This window comes from Ruditapes philippinarum, unplaced genomic scaffold (genome assembly GCF_026571515.1).
Source record: "Ruditapes philippinarum isolate M1 unplaced genomic scaffold, ASM2657151v2 ctg1132_1_1_1_1, whole genome shotgun sequence".
NCBI lineage: Eukaryota > Metazoa > Mollusca > Bivalvia > Venerida > Veneridae > Ruditapes > Ruditapes philippinarum.
The window spans coordinates 116,743-141,654 of record NW_026855335.1 but is presented as its reverse complement, the minus strand read 5'-3'; the positions used below and the strand labels follow the sequence as shown (position 1 = coordinate 141,654).

At 34.4% G+C, this 24,912-nt stretch overlaps 1 pseudogene; it reads right to left on the bottom strand.

Moving 5' to 3' along the window:
• Positions 1 to 9,439: 9,439 nt before the first annotated feature.
• On the bottom strand, positions 9,440 to 22,653 carry LOC132742987 (cystine/glutamate transporter-like; annotated as a pseudogene).
• Positions 22,654 to 24,912: the final 2,259 nt, after the last annotated feature.

Here is a 24,912-nt window from a genome sequence, read left to right as displayed (position 1 = left end):
AGATATATGAAACAGGAAGAAGATATATATTTTCATTATTGTTTCCCCTTTTTTAAGCGCTTAAAGGGTTTGAACAATTCTGTTTTAACATTATATTATGCTATCATCTAGGACCTTCATTGAAAAATTTTATTCTTGAACACAGCTATTTTTTACTTAACAGCATATAAACATAATTACAAGTATAACGATGCAGGAAAAGTCTTTCGAGAAGACATATGACTTCTGTAGTATCCCGAAGTACATGATATCTCTACCAATCCACAGTCAGCCACACAACCCCCCCCCCCCCACACACACACACACATACACCCCCCTCCCCCCCTACACGGTCAACCAAGCTGAACATATATATTGCCTTAATAGTCATATTAGGTTAACAACTCATTGTTATGCTCGATATTGATATTATATGTAAAGAGTATTCGATTGCGATTTATTAATTACCATTTTATTGATTAAATGGCCATATGTAAACGAGTATATACGCTATAACAGTGTATACGTGCATGTATGTGCCCTTATAAAAATAAACCGATTCTTTTTAACAGCCCACGCGAGAGTTCATTCCGGGTTCATCTGACGATCGATCGAATCTGGCTTGAACCAGATCAGTCTTCACAAAACTGCTTTTTCTGAGTTTGCGGAAATTTTCAATATGGTGTACAGGACTGGCCATAATTCGATAATGTTTTTTTTTATGTTCTAGATTCAAGACAAATGTTTGGAGGCTTTTCCGCTTCAAAGTAATTACTTATTGTGCGTGGAGAGAGATAAAATGATAAATAATACATGACAGATATTTACAAAACTTATTAATGTCATTCTCATCACTAGTTTTTAACATAAATTGTATTTGTATAATTGTACTAGCTAAAATAATGAATTGTTTAATTGTTTAAGCTAAAAATTATACATTGAGAAATTCAATCTTATAGGACAGATAAAGTGGCCGTGGCTCATTTACATTTTTTTTTCTCAGTTTTCTTTTCGTGCCCACATTCTGGGGGGGGGGGATTTATATTTGCCCTTGTCCGTTAGTCAGAGTGCGTCCGTGCGGTCTCATGTTGTGTAGCCCTAAATTTGCTTGAGCTATCGTCAGCATACTTTACAGGAATGTTGAATCAGCATGTGCACCTGTGGTTTCGCGTGTGGATTTATTCGGTTTTGTTAGAGTTATTGTTCTTGACTTAGTAAAAAATTTGGCAATTTTCAAATTGTGTCGCGCGTAGTTCAAAAAGAATTTAACCTAGTCATGAAACTTTACAGAAATGTTGAACAGCATGTGAAGTTGTGCACCTGGGGGTTTGCTTGTGATTTTTTTCAGTATTTGTTATGAGTTATTGCCCTTGACTTAGTAGAAGATTTGCAATTTTCAAATTGTGTCACGCTTAGCCCAAAACGTATTGGACATACAGTCATGAAACTTTACAGTACTGTTAGTCAGCATGTGTTGATGTTCATATGGGGGTTTCCGTGTGGATTATTTCACTTTTGTAAGAGTTATTGTCCTTAATTTATGATAAATTTGCAATTTTCAACTTGTTTGTGGGTAGCTTAACAAGTATTTGACCTGGAGTTACGAAACTTTGAAGGAATGTTTGTTGGCATGTGTTAGTAGTTATTCACTTAGGGTTTGCTTTTGGATTCATTCAGTATTTATATAGCTATTGCAATTTGATTTGTAATTTTCAACTTGTGTCTTGCGTAACTCAAAAGAAATTTAACCTAGAGCCATGAAACTTTACAGGACTGTTGTTTAGCATGTGTAATTGAGCATTCTTGGATTTTACTTGTTTTTATTTTCTTTTAAGAAGATTTAAGGATATAAAATTGAGATTTGAAATTCTTAATATTGGGAAAAATGAAGAATGTCAGCATTGGATGAGTTGGATGACGTTTAAGTCATGTAGAATTTCCTTTGTTTGTACCTCTGTCATATTGTCTTGCTATACGTCAGTAGACGGACAAAACAGTGGGTTGGGGGTGGGGGCATCTATGTCTCTAATTCTTTACTATACTATTTCATTATTTATGTATTTATTTATTTGTGTTTTACTTACTCTTAAGTTGCGTAGTTTGATAAATGTGTGCCTCATGACACCTCGACAGGTTATTTATTTTTTAATCTTTTTCGCACCGTTTGTTAAACGTACTCTTGTTATGTTGTCAATAGGTTAGTTAACGATTAATAGTAGATGGTTCACCAGTTTTTTAATAAGGTTTACAATATAATTACCCGAAGTTACTGAACCTTGTCTTGCCAGTCTATACAATGTGTACCATATCTTGCGATTACAAGCCCGTATCCAGTGTACCTTTGTTGGGAGCAAAAAATATATCTTGAGACTTCCTTGCGATAACGTTGGCGTTGGTAGTTTGAACTTTCCACTCCGGATTACGTCTCACTCCGGATCACGGCAGTGAGCAATATTGAATTTACCAGAGCACAACCGCACCATTCCTGTGCAGGCTGTCAAGTAGTTTACCAGAACAGGTTGCAGAGAGACAGTGCGAATGACCGTAAAAAAGATTTCATAATCAATCACAACGAAAGTCGAACTCGGGTCGCCCGATTCACAGTCCAACGCTCTACCTATTGAGCTAAGCGGACGACTAACTTGCGACAACAGGAATGCGACTTGTTTATATATACTCTTGAATAGGTGTTATCCGGAACTCGGCAAATGTGGGTTTCCGGTACAAACTTTTACCGTTATAGCTTCACAGTGCACAACCTGTCAGAATAGATAACTTATTTTCGAAGCTGTTTAAGTAATTGGATGGGGGTGGGGGGGAACTAATTTTCTAAAATCCGGAGTATATCTTTTATGCGCACGATAATTTATAGGTTAACGCGATAATTGTGTGCATTGCCCTTAAGTTAACTTTTAAATATCAAAAAAAAAGAAAAGAAAAAAAGAAAAGAAACAACGTGTTGCTTAAAATTTAAACATTTTTAACGCGATATTATTAAGTGACCAGGGTCTATCGCAAAATCTAGTTTTTATATAGTGGCAGAAATATGCAAACATTCAATCCCAAAGGAAAATAAACTAAACATGTTGGCAATGAAAGTAATTCGTAGTCTGAAATTTACATCAAAGTTATGAATGATTCTCTTCCCGCAGGCTTTAATAATGATTTGTTTACGTAAATAGCAAGACGACCTTGGTATATCACTTACGTGCCCTTGAAGCTTATTTGAACCTTATCCAAGCAGAAATATTTTTGTGCAAATATCAACCAAAGCAAGAAACAAAACAAAAACATTAAAAAAAACAACACATACTTATAAATAAATAAAGTGAGTGAGTGAGTGAGTGAGTGGGTGGGTGAGTGGGTGCCTGTCTGCCAACACACACACACACACACACGCACACGCACACGCACACGCACACACACACACACATTAATAAAGAAATTAATTAATAAAGAAATTAATTAATAAAGAAATTAATTAATCAATTATTAATTAATTAATTAATTAATTAATTAATTAATTAATTATTAATTTATTAATTGATTAATTAATTAATTAATAATAAAAGAAATAAAAAAAGAAATTATTCATCCATTTAATAATTATAATAATAATAATAATATTATTATTATTTTATTATTATTATTATTATTATTATTATTATTATTATTATTATTATTATTATGTGTAGTTTATACGAGTAAAAAGTAAATATTTATCTGTTTTTCAAGGTCACGTATTTCTATTAGAAAATAAAACCTTGTTAAATGAAAAAGTTATAGTTTCACGGCAGGTCTAAATTTGTATTTGATTACAACGTCCAGTGATCCTTCGTGAACTTAAAATGACCGGACGATTGCCTTGACAGGAATACCAGCATGAGAAAGGAGTTAAGATTAAGGTCTCTGCCTCTCAACCCAGAGGTTGTAGATTTGAGTAGATATTTGGTCGCAACGATGTTTCCTTTTAACGCCACCAGTACTGATATTTTCAGAAAACGGACTCGGTGCAGATAAGCTTTCTCCACAATTTAGCTTTAAGCAGAATGCTTCCAGATACATGCTTATTTTCAAGAAAAGAGTTTGTAAATGTATTAAAAAGTTTAATATTGCCAAGTAGACAAAGAATTAAAGTAATTTACATATTGAAAAGTAAATTTTCGGGGCAAAGAAAAAATGCAAAACGAAAACTCAAAAATACTTGTTCGCTTAGAGGGGCGAAATGCGAAAATCCGCCAATTTTATCTTTGGCGTGTTTTCTCCAGGCGACCTTTCGTCCCGCCAAGCGAAAACGCTCCACATTTTATCCGTCGTGTTTTAGCTTTAATTGGTCGTGTCCTCGCCTAGCGGGCCGAAAACTCAGCACACGATAACAAGCCATATTTTACATCTCGTGTTTTTTGCCTGAAATCGGTCGTATCTTTCGGGGCATCTCTCGAAAACACGAAAAAATCACTTAGTATTTTCGCCCCCGGTAAGGCATGCGCACCTCATCTACACATATGCTACACATACAGAAGAAAATGGAGAGTAATCAGAATGATAGCTAGTATACTTATTTCTATATCTATAGTTTGATTTGAACTTGTGTTTTGTGTGACGGTCGCCACGCGAAAACACGACAAATTTATAATTTGTCGTGTTTTCGCAAGACACGTTTTCGTCCGCCATATAAAGATATGACAAACTTTAGATATAGACACGCACACAGAATGTGACGTGTTTTCATGTGGCGGAGCGATAAATCGCTAGGGAAAATACGCAAAAATTGCATTTTTTCCCCGCAACGCGTAGAAAGTATTTTCGTGTTTTCGACCCGAAAACATGGCATGAATCAGCCACCATACTTTTTACTTGCCTTTTCTTTGTTATATTTAGTTTCGTTATCTTTTTTATAAGATCCACGGAAGAAATATCATATTTATTATATCCTCCCGAAGTATCTCATTCTGCGTCCATGCATTTAAATGTCATTCTTCTTAATTGTTTTGAAGCTGTGTGTGTGTGTGTGTGTGTGTGTGTGTGTGTGTGTGCGCGCGCGTGCGTGCGTGTTTTGTTTTTTTTTGGGGATTTTTTTTTACAATTTATCATTTGAGGTATTGTAAGGAAACTTGTAATAACTTAATTATCATCATTTTTGCTTGTACGCAATGAATCATTTGATCTGTCTCGAACTTTAAGTAAAAGGTATATCGCTTGGAAATTTTACATTTAAGTTTTCTTTTTTTTCTTATTTTTACACAAGATCGTTTTAGATATACTTTCGAACATTTTTTTTACATTTGTTCAACACACCTCCATAACTGCCAAGGACAAGGCCAAACATTTTTTCTTCTCGAATGCTTTAAAATTTAGTTATAATTTTTCGCGCCACCCACTTTTTAGTGAACCGTTAGCGTCCGTGGCCGAGTGGTTAAGGTCGTTGACTTCAAACCACTTGCCACTCACCGCTGTGGGTTCGAATCCCGACAGGGACTTTGGATTCTTTCATGTGAGGAAGCTATCCAGCTAGCTTACGGAACGTCGGTAGTTCTACTCATGTGCCCGTTCGTGCCTGAAATAATGCACGGAAGGGCACCTGAGGTCTTCCTCCACCAGTAAAGCTGGAACGTCGCGATATGACCTATACTGTGTCGATGTGACGTAACACCCCCCCCCCCCCCAAAAAACAAAAAAAAAAACAAAAAAAACAAAGATGTAGTTTTGGATCACGGGATTCCTAGATATATACTTGTAGACAAAAGTACATATTAACTCTTTCAAGAGAAGCGAAGATCTACAGGTTAATGTCTCTGTGTCAAAATCCCAAACATGTGGGTTCTATTAGTCAATAATAATATTAGATAGGTGTATCGACCGCCCAGATATGACCAAACATGTAATAAAATCGGCGTCAAAATAACAAAAATCTCAAGCAAAACATATCGATCTTCCACAATTATAACTTGGTTTATACAGAATTATTTAAGTTCGATTGTGTAGGAAGCTATAAGCTTATAGACACACTTTTGAATCGGTTCCTAGAACCAACCAGTACTGAGCAATAAGTGTGAAGTTTCTTGCTCAAGGAAACAACGACTTGCCCTGACGGGGTTTGTTAGATTACTAGTCCGACGCGTTAACCACTCGGCCATGCCGCCACACACAGTTATAATTTGCAGGTAGACGAAATGCATTTTCCTTCAGATATGGTCGGGCTACCGTGTAGATTAACAGAGTTCATGTCCAAAGCGGAATCCGAATCTACAGCGGGGTTGCAATATTATTAATGATTACAAAAAAATGAATTTAGACAACTAAATAAACAAGAGCAACCGCCAAGCCCGGGGCCCACGCTTGATTTTTTTCCTTATTTTTAAAGTCACAAACATCGGAGGAAGCATATTGTAGTAAACAATACAAGCGCGAATACTTTTTTTACAAAATATAATTCAAATTTCATGTTTGACCTTAACGGTCAAACGCTATTTATGGGTCACTTTTGAATAAATCATCATATCTGCTATTTCGTATGAGGTCTTTTTGTCAAAGAATGAATGTGCCATATCCACAAAAATAACCAAGTTAAAGCAATTTCAGCAAATTTTAACCATTTGACTCCGAGGGTAAAGGTCAATGAACGGTCAAAATCAAAAATATTACCCTCAGGGTCAATCTTGTCCAAAGGATTGTTGTGTCCAAACATGTTATAGCAGAATCAAGCAAAATACAAATATTTGACCCTGAAAGTTAATATGGTCATTTAAAGTGATGGTCCAGTTCAGTAAAGTTCAGCCTGGTTATTTTGAAGGTATTTTTCAAAGGTGTGTTATATTCAAGTATGAAGGCGTTCCATTGAAACTCCATTGATAAACAAGAGCTGTCAGTAGGACAGCACGCTCGACTATTCTAAGTGCTTGATAGTAAAAGAGCCTTGATATTGTTAAATTTTTTAAGTTCACAAAAGGGCTAATTTTTTTTTATAAATTCATGTTATAGGCCTTAGAGAGAGTCTAATTATACAGAATTGGCTTGACTATTCGGAAGGTAATGTCACAAGGGTTTTTTATTGAGTATAATAATACTAATTACCTATGAATACATAAATTTGACAGAAAAGGTACAAAGGCTTGTTATTAAGATGTTTTATCAAGTAAATCACTACTTTATTATTATGAATGCATAAAATTGTCCCAAAAAAGGCACAAACCCTTCAGTAGTTATTGAGATAACAGCTTCAACAAGCAAAACTTTACCATGAATTTCTAAGTTGAAAAAGGGGAGAAAAAATCAGCCTAAATGCAAGATAGAATTATGGATCATTGTCAGTGACCTACAATTATGACACTAAATGCATATGTGAAGTTTTAAACAAATATCTTTAATAGTTATTGAGATATGTAAAACTTGCATGTAAACATTAACCAAGAGACTAAGTAGAAAAGGGGATATGAATCAGCCTTAATGCAAGATAGAGTTATGGAACTTGGTCAGTGACATACAATTATGACCCTTCAATTATGACCATAAGTGCATGTGTAAAGTTTCAAGTAAATATCTTTGAAGACCGTTAACCTTTAACCAAAATTTCTAAGTTTCAAAGGGGCAAATTATTCTGCAAATATTGCAGACAGAGTTATGCAATTTTGCAAACTGGTGTACATTGTTACTATAAATAAGTATTTTAAATTTCAATTGATTATCTCAAGCAATAATTGAGATATTTGACTTTACAAAAAACTTTAACCAAAATTTCTAAGTTCCAAAGGGGCATAATTCTGTCAATATGGTAGGCAGAGTTATCCAACTTGTCAATCTGATGTACATTGTTACTATAAATAAGTATTGTAAGTTTCAATTGAATATCTCAAGCAATAATTGAGATATTTGACTTTACAAAAAACTTTAACCAAAATTTCTAAGTTAAAAAGGGGCATCATTCTGTCAATATTGTAGGCAGAGTTATCCATTTTGTCAATCTGATGTACCTTGTTACTATAAATAAGTATTGTAAGTTTCAATTGAATATCTCAAGTAATAATTGAGATATTTAACTTTACAAAAAACTTTAACCAACGCAGACGCCGACGCGGACGCTGACGCCGACGCTGACGCCGACGCCGACGCCGGGGCGACTACAATAGCTCTCATATTCTTCGAATAGTCGAGCTAATAAAAATGAAATTGAGCCGCGTCACGACAAAACCAACATAGTGCGTAAGCGACCAGCATGGATCCAGACCAGCCTGCGCATCCGCGCAGTCTGATCAGGATCCATGCTGTTCGCTTACCAACTCTATTACAAGTAGAGAAACTGATAGCGAACAGCATGGATCCTGATCAGACTGCGCGGATGCGCAGGCTGGTCTGGATCCATGGTGGTCGCAAACCCATTATGTTGGTTTTGTCATGACGCGGCTCAATTATGACCAACGTTAAAGATTTTGGACGGCATGGACAAAGCAATCGGCAGAGGTAACAATAACATGACTGTAGCAATAGCACTTTTTTCTAGCTTAAAATACTAGGAAATAGAATGAATGGTTAATGACATACATATGAAATTCAGTTAGTTGTTCGAAATCGTCAAGTTATTTAAGTGGTCTTATTTAAATAAACGACAACAGAACAATAACACCTTTTATTACTATATATTAAGAACATTGTCATTTCTAAAAAAATAGAAATTAAGTTTGCATTTTTAAAGTCATAACATTTTTTCAACAAAATGTAAATATTTACCGTTTGTGTTTAAAAATAGAAGTGCCCAAAATAAAAGGTAAAAACAACAACTGACTAAAATAAATACTTCGCGTTAAGAATTCATAACAAATATATAAAAAAAATATTACAAAAAATTGAAATACATTGTATAAACAAAAAACCTATAACAATGTGTAGATTCGCCTGAACCCCCTACACCCCCAATAAAAAAACAACAAACAAGCAAAAAAGAAAACAGACGTGCGTCATAGGGTACATACATGTAGGTAAGGGGAAGGTGTCATGAGGGAATCATACATGCAGGTAAGGGGTCAAAGCCATGGAGACTCTAGACAAGGGACAGGAGTCATGGGCAACATACATATGGGTGAGGGGTAGGTGCCATGAGGGATGTTATATGTGGAATGGTAACCATGGGGAAGGTAAGGACATACATGTAGATAAGGGCATGAGCTATGGAGACCCAATCTGAAGGAATCATCTCATAGCAGGGGTGGAATTAACAGCATGGAGGCAGGGCATAATGTTATTTCCCCCTTTTGATCAGGATATGTGCATAAATAAACCATTAAATTAAATTGTAACATGCTTTTATAATTATTATACAAAACACACAATTGCATCATATGCATGTAAACATTACAGATCTAAAATTGTAGAGATATAAATCAATGAAATATTTATAATAACAACAATAGTGTTGTTTTCTGTTTAGAATAGCAGGTTATGTGTTAGATTAAACATTTTTGTTAAATTATCTGTTTAAGTCTTGAATATAAAAACCTTTCAAAATTGGATTGTAATTTCATTTGTTTCATACATTAATGTATAATGTACGTTGAAATGGGATTACCTTGTAAATGACAGTCCAATGCTGGAAAACAAAACTGTGATACAACATTTAACAACCGTGTTCTAAGATTGAAATACGAATATCTCGGACAACAAATTTCGGAGTCCGCACTTTCTATTTCACCACTTAACATCATAAACGTTTAAAAGACGCTACAGAACAAACATTACGTGATTTTGTGTGGAAGAAAATTAAAGTCACTAATAAGGAATGCGAGAATCGAGTAATTCTAGCAGTACGTGTTAATTTAATTTGTATGTGTTGAAATGTTTATTAGAGGAAATTTGTAACCCCGTCCTGCATTAGAAGACGCTGGTCTAATTAAAGACATTTGTAAATTCATAAACAATTTTCTTGCTCACGTGGCTAAGTGAATGATGCTAGCCGGTTACATAAACTAATGTGTCAACTGGAAGTTGTGTAGTACTATCAAATTTCAGTCAGGTTGTTAACTTCCAACACTTACAAATATAGGGTTAACTTCTTATACTAACTATGAACTAACAGTGGTTAGAATAAAATAGTTCCAAGTCAACGATCTCATCGATAAGCTTAACTGCCTGGAATCCTCATAAGAACTAACAGTGTTAAAGTCGAGGAGTTCCGAGCCAATGACCTTATCTGGACATCTCGTCAATTACTCATACATGTAATTTCCGAAGTTTGACAGAAAGGACTAAAAAAGTTTCCCTAGGTCAATGAACTCAACCTCGTGGTAACGAAAGTCCGTATACGTTGCCACTTTTAATAGTATTCAAAAGAACTACTTAACCTTCACTTCTCTAATTATCTTAAAGGCACATTAAGCCAAAGAAACGATTTTTTTCTTCATAAGAAAGGGCATACATGAGTTTTATAACCTTTGAATAAAGGTTTAAGAGCATGTTAGATGCATATCACCCAAAGAATGTAGCGCTGAATATGAAATTATTTGCCATTTAATAAGCAAAATGAAACTAAAATAGAACTTTTACTTCCATACAAAATACTAAATCACTGAAACTGTTCTAATTGCCAAAAAGTACTAGATGCAAAAGTAGGTTCAGGTTATTGCCAAATAAGAAACTTTTTTGAAGCTATAATAGAACACCAAAAATAAAATACTTTTGAGAAATAAAGAGAAAGGCATAATGGGCCTTTAAATTGACCTACCCGTCTTTCAATCTTAATAAAACCATTTATAATTTAGGGAGACTTTCAAAATATGTACTGACTGAAAAGTGAACAGTGCAGACTGCAGACTATATTCAGACGGCACGGGAATGCTGGGTGGTCTGCACTGATTACATTGTAAACTCAAGCACCGTCAACTAGCTAAGATTCAACATATAATTACTTCTTTCTGAGAGGGATGTAAAATGTAGTCAAATAAATTTAACAGCGGTGTTGTTTACATGAGACCCCACAAGATACAACGAATTTCAATCAGAAATACTGTTCAGTAAAATTTGAAAAAGTTCAGTGTCGAAATAAATTGCCAAATATCAAGTATAAAATTAATGTATATAAAAAAGATCAACACATACATAAAATGCTTAGGTCATGTATTATACAAAATATATAAAAAAAATAAATGTAAAATATAGTTTATAAAATACAAACATCTGTAAACATGTATTTCTATAAAAGGAAAGTTGTTTTCAACATTGGTAAAGTTGTTGCCAAAATTGTCAATTCATATGTTGCCAAAAACGTCAATTCATGTAAGTATATCATGTAGGCACTCTTAAATAGTTAACATTTTTGTGTCTATAAATAAGTCAAATATTATTACTGGCGGGGACATAAATATAAATATGATATATTGCGTCAGCTGATAAATTAGGCTTTGTCTTAAATTGAGCTTGTTAACCTCGAAGCGCCCATTGTGATCCGTTATTACAAAGTCGTAAAAGGCCAAATAAATTTTAAAAAAGAAAAGTTAATGTAAAAAAAACTCTGAATTGATCAACAAAGCAATAACAATAAGTCTTAAAATTCTTATAATTAACTGAAAAAACTTATCTTTGATCAGCAGCCTCTGGACATCATCCGTTCCAGGGACCAGTCCACGTGTACTTATATCTTAATAAATCAAATCATATATACATGTATATCTTTAAAAGTTTGCATTTCAAATAAATTCATAAGTTTGTTACAACAATGATTACCCTATTCAAATAACTGCACGTTTTTCACGTGTGAGTCATGTGGGCACTAAGCACAACTTCGAGCAATTGACATGGCCGAACTAAGAGCACTTTGCATGGCAGAACTTTTGAGCACTCTTGAAATGTCATGATATGGCAAGAAATTTCTTTGTTTTTCTTTTTGGCATATCAAAGTCATGGCTTCACACTATTTAAATGTCTTATTCAGATTTGCTTACTAACAATGTCTTCTGTATACTAAGTGTGACTCGATCTGAAATGATAAAATACATGTACTGTTTTCGTTCTTTAAGACATATAACTAAATACTATTATTACAAACAACAGACGCCGCCGGTGCTGGGTGCTGCTGTAGAAAGAATATAAACATTCGTTCCTGACGTTGTGAGATAGAATCTTGGGACGCATGTAGACTGATGCAATGTTGTGAAAAAATTATTACGACGCGGTGAGAAAGAACATTGCGACGCTGTGATGGAGAATCTTGCATACAGGTAGAATCTTACGACGCAGTTTGAATCTTGCGACGCAGTTTGAATCTTGCGTCGCAGTTTGACTATAGCGTCTCTTGCGGCGCAGTTTGAATCTTGCGACAGTTTGAATCTTGTGACGCAGGTATTATATTACAATGCAAGTAGAACTTGCAATATGCGAGGTAGACCACTGCATCACAGGTCTTGTTCGCTACAGGTATAATCTCGCCTGTCCGCGCTATTCTAGTGCTAAAACAAAATTGCCCATCGAACTGCAGAGACAAAAATACCTGCTAAAACAGCACTAGGTCGTGGATGAGGCCGAGATTACACTCCATTGATACATAACCAACGAAATCTTTTACAGAAATTACTTTAACAGATACGCTTTACAGTACAGATAAAAAAGTGAAACATTTTGAGCAATACTTACTCATACATTTGGTATATCCAGCAGGTTTAGTTTGCCATCTAACTCCAACAAGATAAAATGGTATACCAGCCGCTAATATAATGAGGCCACGCCCTAATTTATACGGTTCTTCGTATACACACAGCATAAATACGACAATCAGCAAGATTAACTGGGATATCGGAATAAAAAGACTAGCCTGAAATAAGTTGAAAGTTCAAATACATTAAAATCACTCATTATACATGGAATAAATGAGCCGTGTCACGACAAAACCAACATAATGCGTTTGCGACCAGCATGGATCCAGACCAGCCTGCGCATCCGCGCAGTCTGATCAGGATCCATGCTGTTCGCTTACAAACCCTATTACAAGTAAAGAAACTGACAGCGAACAGCATGGATCCTGATCTGACTGCGCGGATGCGCAGGCTGGTCTGGAACCATGCTGGTCGCAAACCCACTATGGTGGTTTTGTCGTGACGCGGCTCATTTGTCACACATTATACATGGAATAAATTATGTATTATCGTGAATCAGCATCTTGTAACACTTCTAGAACGTGGGTATAAAAACACAGGACTCTGACATTAAAATGAAGGCTATGCATTGGTTCCAAATAGGTTTGCTTTAAGGTTTAATTTTTCAACATTTACTGTTTTATTTGTCAAGGTATTGATTGGAAGAAAATATGAAGAAAAGTGGCGGGAAAGATGAGTCGGTCGAACTGCACGGTGTTCTGAGTTCGAGTCCCCTTCAAGCTGGACTTGTATTAATCATGAAACATTTCATCTCCAAGGTGAGGTTGTGACGGTATTTAATTCATAGAGAACTTTCTGCCAATCAGAGATTCCAGAACAAATTTTAATACCTTGTATTTTAATCCGGGTCTTTCAAATACAACTTCTTGAAAGAACAGTTTACTAAACAAGAAACTAAGTTACGGTATTGATCTGTTTGCTTGTTGTGTAGAACATATGTAAGTGGCCGGGAAAACAATCGGTTCAACTTCGGACAGACGTCAAGGGTTCGAGTCCTGGCCAGACTTTTCTCACCCTGTAACATTTCCTTACGACTGATAAAGGTTAGTTATAATATGTTATATTTCATGCCCGGTTGTTAAGAATCTTAAATTTAAAATGTATGATTTTTCAATGTTTTTCTGGTGGAAAATATGTCCAAAATAAGTAGAAAATCTTACCAGACTGTATGTATGAAACAGAAGTTTTACCTTATATGGTCTCTCAGCATTTGGCTTTTTCCAGCGAAGATAAAGAAGTGCAATAACTACAGATAAACTAAGAAGCAGCGAGAATAGACTTATAAGTTCCATAAATGTGAATAATTTTCCTGACAAAAGCATAATACTGGACCATACAAACTGAAATGAAATTGCACAAGCATAAAATTGTTAGAATTCGGTATATTTCGGTGCATTTCGTATTAGTATATGCGTGTATAAAGTCATTTATCGGCACAAAAAGAAATAATGCGGGTCGACAATTCACAGAGCGCAGCAAAAAATAGTTTTCAATTTCCACAATAAAAAATTCTAAAATTCCGGTATTCACTAGCAATGGTGTTCTTAATTAATGTAGTACAATTAGCATTTCGCATCAATTATGGTCATATGTGTCACGTTTTGTTATTTCATGGCTGCAAAACTTAGATTCGGACACAATGTTCAGGTAATATGGTATTGCATCACTAAAACTCAGATATACCGTTAAGACCTAATATACCTTACACGTAATGAAATAACTTTACCACATGTCCATCACACAAAAAAGACAGCAAAAACGGTTTAATGATGCGATTAAGGTGTTCCATATAAAAACGTTGGTTATTTTTATAGTAAGGCAGTAAAGGTGTTCCATTGAACAGCATGATTATTTGTATAATAACGATGTGTATAATTCGGCAGCAAAAAGCCTTGGTTATTTGTTTGCTATATATGACTTTACACCATAACTTTGAATAAATTGTACTACATCTATACTTACCAATGCAAAGATAGCTGGCCAAGGAGTGAAGAACTTCGTATTTATCATTGACAAAAAGAATGGCAACTGATTGTTTCTAGCGCCAGCCAATACTACTCTAGAATGTAAAAATCTAAGTTAATGCATATGTACATTTTTCAATAGTTGGTCAGCCCACCTCCCCATCCCCCGGCCCTCGGGGAATTTGACTTGTATGTGGAACCCTTATGAGATTAGCATATCATCTTACGCGTTCTACCGAAAATCACATAGAGACTTTTGTAAACAGCAAAATAATTGTTCTGGAAAACTAATAAAATGTTAACCTCCCTTTAGAATATGCATTTACTGTTTGTCGAAATTTTGCGACCCCAATCGCCTCCCCGTGTCCTTATAACATAGTTCATCGAATGGAATTGCATCAGATATTTATAAGTCCTACAGTTACGGGCCAACAGGATACGTTTTATATCCTATTTTGTTTTAACATTATAAATAAAGACCTTAACATGGTTGCAATTGTGTGTTGTTGTTTGTTAGACATACATAGAGTATGTCAATTTCAAATATCAGCACCTAGATTCTAATTAACTTAAGGATGTCTACAGTATCAAGTTTATTCCAAAAATAATGTCAATGTGATTATGCATTATATAACGTAAACAGTGTGAGTCTTCTACATCTACTTTTGAGTTTTTAGAAAAATCAAACTAACAATTATTGTTAATCAAAAGACAACGTTCAGGATGGTGTATTATAAAGGCGGCATGGTTGAGTGGTTTACGCGTCAAACTGTAATCTAAGATCGTCAGCCGCTCGAGTTCAAACCCCCGTCTGGGGAAAGTCGCTGTGTCTTCAAGCAAACAACTTTCCACTTATTGCTAAGTATACTGGTTGGTTTCAGTAACAGCTTCGGAAGTGTGATTATAAGCTTATACTAGCAGCTTCATACACAATCTAACTAAAATAAATTCTATATAAACTAAGTAATGTATATTATAATTGTGCTACATTCCAGCAATGCGGATACAAAATGTTGGTTAGAAAGCTTGGGGTCACTTAAAAATGCGGATACAAAATGTTGGTTAGAAAGCTTGAGGACATTCAGATTTTTTTTTTGGTTTTATTTTACGACGCATTAGGGGTCATACGCCGTTTTACCATCTTTGCTAGTCAAGGAAATCCTCAGGTGCCACTCCATGTATTAAAATATAACAGGCACAGACGGGCACCGGAGTAGAACCAACGATGTTCCGTAAGCTCACTGGATAGCCTTCTCACTTTAAAGAAGTCTCTGGTGGGACTCCAACCCACAGCTATTAGGGCAAGTGGTTCATTCAGAATACAACACAATAGTTTACCTTGAATGTCCCAGAATAGAGGCATTCAGTACACCGATTGTCGTCACAGCAACCAAAATTGATAACACTGGCTTCAAAGGGGGGTAAAACTTTTAAAAAAATAACTGAAATAAGAAACCAAGGTAACCAAAGTTAACGTTGACATCCTGAAATGACGGAATTAAGAATATTTCTTACAATATCGGACAACTTAAAAGAACTCTCCCGAAAGTTACAATTTTTGTTTGTTTATTTGTAATTATTCAAATAATAGTTGTTAAACTATTTTGATTCAAAGTTTGCTGTTTGGTTGTGCGTAGATTTAGAACAGATAATAAAATAGAATGAATTTCTTAAATTTTCCAATTTTTAAAAGTAGATATTCTAGTTATATCCACATTATGGACAACCCACATGATATTTTAATATTGTAAGTTGCAACTACTTGAAAAAATCACTAATTTTACAAAACATTTTCATAGACTACCAAATAGGGTGTTGTTTTCACTCATGTGTACTGAAACACAAATACATAGCGACTTAAACACATTAAAGGTGAACTGGGAAATGTCATAAATATGTTTACATATTAAAATAGTTTTAAATGTCACGAGGGTTGACAAAAAGTAACCATACCACCGCTATTGTAGCTGACTGTAGAATCTCCCTCTTGGTTAACACCACGTAATATGCCAAATTGACAAGTACAAACTCTATTGTGATTATGAAAAAGCTAATGTTGACTGCTAGAGGCAAGTCTCTGTAATGAAACGAGGAAAAAAAACAACATTTGAGCCGTGTCACGACAAAACCAACATAATGGGTTTGCGACCAGCATGGATCCAGACCAGCCTGGGCATCCGCGCAGTTTGATCAAGATCCATGCTGTTCGCTGTCAGTTTCTCCACTTGTAATAGAAATGGTAAGCGAACAGCATGGATCCTGATCAGACTGCGCGGATGCCCAGGCTGGTCTGGATCCATGCTGGTCGCAAATCCACAATGTTGGTTTTGTCATGATGCGGCTCATTTTTAAAACAAAATTTTACAAAATAAAACATACACCATTTTCTGCATATGGTTTACTAGAAGCCAACATTGACTACACCTAGACAAAATGACTTTAGCATTGTATTTATAGATTGATTTCAATGTTGTTGTTGTTGTTGTTGTTGTTGTTGTTTTCATATTAATACTTTACTGAAAAAAATGGTACTATATACATGCACGTACATGTATCAAGTGTAGCTTCTTGGGAATGTCAGATGAGCTAGCCATATTCATATTACCTGCTAGAGTATAGAAAGGTATCACCGATCAAAGGTGAAATATGTTCTCAGTCCGAAAATATAAACGTTTACCTGTATCTTGAACATTATTTACTACCAAATCGGCACCTCTTTTCTGGTATGTGATATTTATTACAAAAGTGGTCTCCGTTAACCCAAGCGTCTGGCAAAACCATTTGTTATACATTGAATAGAATCTCCGACTGTCAAAATGTAGGATGTTTTTATATGATATTTTTAATATCTAAAACTCAGTGGAGTATATAATGTATATATACCTGCCAGGATCTTTCGCTTCTTCCATTAGGTTCACGACTATTTGCCTGTTTAGACAAAAGAAAAAGAAATATAGTTTACTGTACTGGTATCGTATTGCAACTATTTGATATGTAATAACAAGAATTATACAAACAAATGTTTACACGTGTTTGGGTGCTAATGGTTCAGCCTTCAATTATTATAACATTTTATAATACTGCATGTTCGTAACGTCGCTTTTCATTGGATAATCATGACGTTTATAAAGTTTTTTTATAATACTGCACGTTTGTAATTGGATAATCGTGACGTTGTTATAGCTTTATATACACGGCTGCTGTCAGTTTATTAAGAAATCACCTTTTTCTCCTAAAAAAGGGAGTTTGCTGTATTATAAATTCGTCATAAAGATTCTTGAAATGTTATATGGCCGTATATAAATGGTTGTTTGCAATATAACCCTCACTTAGCGGCTCGGGTTATATATACAAACAACCGTTTATAAAGGGCCATATAACATGTCAATGATCTTTATAACTAATAATATACACAGCTGCTGTAAATCTATGAAGAAATCACATTTTTTCTCTAAAAAAGATGCTAGCTGTATTATAAGTTCCTTATAAATATTTCTGACAGGTTATATGGCCGTTTGTAATACAATTCTCGCCTAGCGACTCGGGTTATATTTCCAAAGAACCGTTTATATAGGGCTATATAACCTGTCAAAAATCTTTATAACTAATAAGATAAACTATCAATATACTGCCATTACCAAGCAACATCGTCACTTTTAACACAACATTTTTGTGAGTGCATTTTTAAAACTTAAACTACTTTCAATGCAATTTACATTTTACTTTTTGTTGACATTTAAATGCTTTTTTGATCCATAACAATGCCTGCAGGGTAACCAAATACGGAGTACATTAATGGGTTTTTCTTTTCATTAGTTTGCTTTTATGTTAAATGCATGGATAAGTAGAGACATTGTAAACAAATGTAAAACATCGCTAAAAGTTTACGTTATGTTTAAAGTTACAAGTTACGTAAAGGTTTATTATTCTTTTGCTGTTTCACGCATCAATGGTTATGCAAGACCAAATATCATGTATAACGAATATATTATTTTCTGACAGTGAGAAATTCAAATTTGAAGATGCTCAAAGGTATCAATATATGCATCGTTTTTAAAACATAGTGAATTTACCATCCACCATATGTGAAGACGGAAAAGAAAAATGCCATGGCAACAACGAATGGTTCCTCGACAGTCCCGTCCCACACATCTGTAACGTTCTCCGGACCATCTGAAATATAAAATTTAACACATTATTAAGGTGAACACCGATGCATGAAGTAAAGCGTGTAAGATCTTTTTTTACAAGTTAAGATGGTTAACCTTATTACGGTGATGATCGATGGGATAATATGCTGAAACAAAAACGTAGGAAAATAATTTATAAATGAAGGACAGTTTAGTTAAAAGTAATGAGTGAAGTAACTTCGTAAATAAATTTAGGAAGTATTTCGTTAAATTGAATAAATTCGTTATATAAATGAAAACATCCTTAAACACATTTTGCTTTTAAAGCTATTGGATTGTAGTTCAAACATCTTTTCGAGATTTGATTGTTTAATAACAGTTGCACCAGGTGACCTTTTAAATTTAAGATTTTTGCTTAACATTCCGAATAAAACATAACTGTAATACTTCAGTAAAACACATTTCTTTCTTGCGGTATAGAGCCAGTTTGAACAAAAATTTCATAGGTTTTTTTTATTGCCATTTAAGCATTTTTCCCCAAATGTTTAAAGTGGTTTTTTTTAATATATTCTCATAAATCATGCGTTGAATCTGATTGGACATACAGACTATGTAAACAGGTCAATACAACAAGTCAGTCAGTATTGATAAGAGAACTATAGTAAGAAAGGTATCGATCCCTTGCTACTTTTTTTTTAAAGTTGAAGAATTTATAATGGGTCAGTTAATATTGGTCGTTTAGGCGATGTAATTGACAAATGTAGTCATATTCCTGTGCCGTAAACAAAGACGCTGCACATTGCACATATATATTTCACGGAGTGACTACTGCCTTACTCTTAGACAAATCATCGCTGATCAATATTACATTATACGTAATTATATATTACGTAGAAAAAATCAGTAAAAAACTAAGACATTCTTATTAGAATATGGCGATTCGGAAATCAGGGAAGTTAATTTAAGGCATAGGGGTTGTATACCTCGCAGTCCTTATCCGACGGTTGACAGAAAGATCCGAAAAGTTGCGATTGGAATACTAAATTTATACATACCTGTGGCTAAACTGATTGCGCCACATACTATAATCAGTAGCAATGCAAGTATCTTCGTCAGTGTGAGAACAGACTGTATCTTGGTGACTAATTTAACATAAACACAGTTAATCGCTACGAATGATACTGAAATGGAAAAAATTAGAATACTTGTATCACTAAGAAAACAATAGAATTAAGGCTTGATTTGTGTAATGATGAAATGAAAACAATATACTTAAATCTACCGGTCACTCACTGGTCACTGTAAACAATATCTCAACAAATTAATATCTCAACAACTCTAAATTGTTATACTGATAATTAGCTTTTGGTTTTAACATAAAAAAATAGTGTGTGGGTTTTTTTAACACAGAAACCTTATTTTAAAATAAAGTAACAGTACCCTTAAAGTTTGCAAACATATACTTTGCGGCTATTTGCATAAATGAATGATATATAATCTCGTGTTTATCTACTATTAATACTAAATACAGTGTACAACATAATTGATGATGCTCACACTGAATATATAAAGTTCAATCTACTTTTATCATGATTTTGTATAAATTTTGTGTTTGATGTGTAATATTGTAACTTGATAAAAAAAAAAATATGTTTAAACCAAATAAGATGAAGATCGGAATAATCATATGCTGCAAGCAGAGCTCCAGATAGCATGCGTATAAGCGTAAAATACGCATAGAAAATCTAAAATACGCATCACTTTCAAAATTCGTGCGTCAAAGTTACGCACAACAAAATGAAAATACGCGTGTATGTCAAAATTTAAGCGTAAAAGAATAGAAGTGTAAACATTTGATATTCAGATAGAGGATGTTTTGAGCATAAAAATACAATATATTTCCATTTTATTGCATTGAAAACTAAAAGTTCTGTTGTCAACAATGCATGTTAAAAACGAAAGTAGCAGGAAGTACAGAAGGGAGGTAACTCCCGTAGATCAACCTGTGAAATTATTGATATAAATTTTTGCCAGATAATCATCGTAGGAGTTAACATAGTATTAAGTTTGTTTAGGCATCTATTGACATGCTTATGTCTCAATATAAACAAAAATATATTTTAATTTCTTTCACTTTTGTTGTTGGAACAAAATAACATGTTTTTCACCTGCAGTTTTGTACTCAATATTTTCGTACCCAGTCTACAGTTACGGACAATTTTCTCTCAGACCAATACTTTTTTTAAGGAAAGATAAAAAATCTTGTTTATTTTTCTTTAATTCTAATTTCAACTATAATTGTTCAAACTGGAGCACATGATAAGCTACATGCCAACAGAAATAAAGAAAGAAAAATATTGACTCCTAGAAAATATATTAATTTCAGGGCTTCCACTAGTGGAAGTTTGGGAGTCATTTACTCCTTCATTTTGGCATGTGACTTCCGAAAATCTAATACCTTTCCTTCTTTACCAATATAATGTGACTTTCAATATCAGAGAAATTGGAAGCCCTAATAATTTTGCTGTGTATCCTAAACTTGAGTTCCAGTATACTCTGGAAGTCTGACTTTACAGGGCACGTTTTGTATTGCTTCACATTGAATCAGTATTTTATTTTTAAAGGTTTTTCTAAAAAAAGAAAAAATAAACAAACAAACAAAAACAATAAGTTTAAAAATGCAAACTGCTTTTTTGACAGATTTTACCCCTTAAGTTTTTCAGATTTTACATTTTACCCCTCACTCTAAATTTTGAGGGGTAAAAACCCCTTGGCCAAAAAAATTATCTGGAGCTCTGCTGCAAGTATACGTACATCCATTGTTACTGTGAATGTTAAACTTATGAAGGCCATTCTCCATAAGTTGGTATAACATATTCTTTTCTGTACTTTTATTCTTACTATTAGCTATATGATATCAATTAACTTGCACAGTCCCATTGGCATTCAAATATTCCCAAACTAACTCATAGTTTTATTGGTTAAATGGAAATGTTACTTTTTTCATTGCAAAAGGAATATACTATGTTTAAATTCAAAATTATCACGACAGCACATTTTCACGTAAATAACATCAACTTAGGCTCCCATCCAAAGGACTTTGAATTACAGTGAAGCAGCGTCCTGTGGGGACAACAATGTAATAAAATTCCCGCCATTAAACAAATGCACTAGCAATGCAAATTGTGAAAGTTGTAGATTATTGTCATCGACTGTTTTGATGACACAGCAAAACCACTGCACTGGACCGGCAGTGCGGGGACAGATGGAATATTAATTTATAAGGGATCCCAACACTGTCTGGACAGGAGGTGGGATTACAATATTGGCTGGTGAACTACATAGGCATAGATTTTACTTCACATCATTGAAAAACCATATATTATTGTAAATTAAGCATGAAATAAGCTCATATAAGAATAACTATAAACATAAGAAAACTCACGAAGAATCCAGAAAGCAAACAATTTCACTGCCGCATCAGGTGGGTCGCATTTGAAAAAGAAAGGCTGCAAAATATAAAGTGATGCACAATACGACAGAAACGCCCAAAAGGGTCCCGTAATCAGCAAAACATAACCCCACATTATCATAAAACCAGCAAACGGCCCAAATACTTTCAGAATAAAAAAGTAGGGACCGCCTGCTTTTGGAAACATTGTTGCTAATTCCGTGAAACAAAGAGCTAGAAAAAGATTCATCACTCCCCCAAAAATCCATATCAATAAAGATAATCCTATAGAACCGGTGTATTGCAATATAGCTGTCGGTGCAACAAAAACAGCTATGTGCCCAGTTACGGAACACAATATCGACACACAACTGAACAGTGTCAACGACTTCTTCATTCGAATTTGTTCGATGACAACCGATCCATTTCGGTTTTTGGTCGCCGATCCTTCCTCCATTATTTCTTTTTCGTTATTTCAGACTTTGAAGTCACATGCAGTAGAGCTTATGTTGTAATGTTGAAAACTTGCCGACTTGAAATAAAACTTATCTTATCTTAGTAATCAGGTAATCATTTCTTCACCAATACAAAATTTACTTTGACATTTGATCTTTGTTTACATCTCGAGACGCTTTCCGCAATATTTGCAAGCGCCTGCGTCACTATGAAAAAATTCATGACTAAAACCCGTCTGCGACTATTTATCCGTATTCAATTAATTTTATGTATTTTTAAATTTAAACGGTTGTCAACAACAGATTACGAGTATGTTAATTAAAATTAAATACAAATTAATAAAATGGATAAGATTTGTTGTTAATAATTAAAGCGTCTCATATTAAGTAGCGTCACAAATTAGATATGTCCTAAAAGCACAATTCTTTTTAATATCAATAAACAAGAATTTGCCTTTAAGCTTTTAATTCTAAAGTTAATAAGTCACTTTGAAGATGATGTACTGACAATAGTCTATCTGAAAAAAAGTATATGAATAATTATGATTTTAATATTCCCCAATTACAATATGACCTTTATTTTTTTGACTATGGATATATAATTTCATTATTGAAGTTTAACCTTTAAATAAAAGTACATTTGTATGAAAATAATAAGAGTAAAAAAATATTTCTTCAAAAGTGCTTTATGAAATTGTGATCTATGATTTATGACCATCAGGAATGTAAAAGTTTTTAACCAATAAACAAGAGTTTGCCATATAGCTTTTAGTTAATAGGTCCCTTTGAAGGTGATACACTGATATATGATAATTAAGCCCCTTTGAATAAACAAGACCATTTCTCAAGCTAAAAAACCCCTTTGAGGTACCGTGATGTACTGGTGATTTGACTACAGATATATATATATTTTAGCTATTTTCGTTTAAAATATTCTTTATCATTCTGATAATATATGAACCAATATGTTTGTGAAAAAAAGTATTCACCAGATATTGTAACTTTAGGAAAATTAACTGCATCCCACAGTAACCTTGTGTAACCCTTGTCACGAGGGGGTGAAAAATTATTGTGGTTTTGTGCCATATATGTCACAAATTCATCTTTGCTTGACACCATTATAAAGTGTAACTACAGAAATAGTCTGTTCAAAGTATATGAGCCGTGTCACGACAAAACCAACATAGTGCGTTTGCAACCAGCATGGATCCAGACCAGACTGCGCATCCGCCCAGTCTGATCAGGATCCATGCTGTTCGCTATTAGTTTCTCTGCTTGTAATAGGGTTGGTAAGCGAACAGCATGGATCCTGATCAGACTGCGCGGATCGCTGGTCGCAAACTCATTAGGTTGGTTTTGTCGTGACGCGGCTCATATCAGACACACTCGGGCTTGTTCTTAAGCTACACAAGCAATTTGGCCAAGATGAAGATGCTGGAGTCACCAACCTGGAGATATGAACTTTGTCATGCATGATGTGGATGATAGGCCACGAGTGAGGGCTATGTGTAATAAAGTTATAAAGAGATCAAAGGGGAGATGAATCTTGAAATATACGTGCCAGGGTTATGAATCTTTTATATGATTTGACCATATGTTTGAAGTACACGTATATCCCTGTTGAAATAATATAAAAAGGTAAAATATTACAATTTCAAGAAAACTTACAAGTATGTTTAAATAAATCTGAATACATGTACATATCACATAATCTGGGTGATGATTAGGATTATGATTTAATCCAATAAAACATAAATTTTACTGCACAAAATAGAGAGAAAAAAATGAATCCCTCAAGAAAGCCCAACACGGCAACATTGAAAATGTTGCAGACTCAGTCTGTTCATGGATGGAAGTGGTTATTGCAAGCTACCATCTAAAACCTTCATCCAAAATGGATGTGGACCCTGGAGTTCGTAGAACAGCGCTTCGTATGGAGTCCCCTTCATATGATTTGTATAATGTCAAACTAAAAAATGTGGCTGTGTGTCAATCATTAGAACAAACAGTAAAATTTTAATGAATGAGCACTTGACAGTTGGCGATTGGATTCGTTCTTAACGTGGCCTTTTTAAATGTGGAGACACTAAAAAACATTCTCACTACAACTTGTTAAGGAATCAAGGATTTGGTGCGAACCAATTGTAACTAGTTTTCTTTATTGTCTGACTTACAACCAGTTCATTCCAAGGTCCTCACAGGTAAAGTCAATTCTATTTCTTTAAAAATATCCAGCCAAATTATAAATCCGTCACTGGTCAACATATGAAAATCTGGAAGTACCGTGATCCCTCAGAA